Source organism: Sinocyclocheilus grahami, unplaced genomic scaffold, assembly GCF_001515645.1.
Source record: "Sinocyclocheilus grahami isolate Dianchi unplaced genomic scaffold, SAMN03320097.WGS_v1.1 scaffold2806.1, whole genome shotgun sequence".
Classification (NCBI taxonomy): Eukaryota; Metazoa; Chordata; class Actinopteri; order Cypriniformes; family Cyprinidae; genus Sinocyclocheilus; species Sinocyclocheilus grahami.
In genome coordinates this window covers 33,365-33,898 of record NW_015507982.1, presented here as the reverse complement: position 1 = coordinate 33,898, position 534 = coordinate 33,365, and positions in this window count along the sequence as shown.

The window sequence follows — 534 nt, the reverse complement described above, 5'->3', positions numbered from 1 at the left end:
GTTTATGACTAACTGAAAATAAACCATTTTTACTTTTATTTCAGAGTTAAATGAAGAAAATGAGGGGAATGAAGAACTGAGTGAAGTTGAGAAAAATCATGTCAAAACTGGAGAAAAACTTTTGAGCTGCTCTCAAACCAAACAGAAAGATTTAAAGAAAAGAGGAGCCAAGAAATCTTTCACCTGCACTCAGTGTGGAAAGAGTTTGATAAGCAAATATAGTCTTGATGTTCACATGAGAGTTCATACTGGAGAGAAACCATTCACTTGTGATCAGTGCGGGAAGAGTTTCTCACAATCATCACACCTTAAGATACACATGAAGATCCACACTGGAGAGAAACTGTACTCGTGTGATCAATGCAGCAAAACATTTTTGAGTGCTTCAGACCTGAAGAAACCCCTGAGAGTTCATTCAAAGGACAAGCCACATTCATGTTATTTGTGTGGAAAGAGTTTTTCATGTTTACAATATTTGAAAGGACATCAGAAAATACATGCTGCTGTGAGAGAGTACATGTGCTTTGAGTGTGA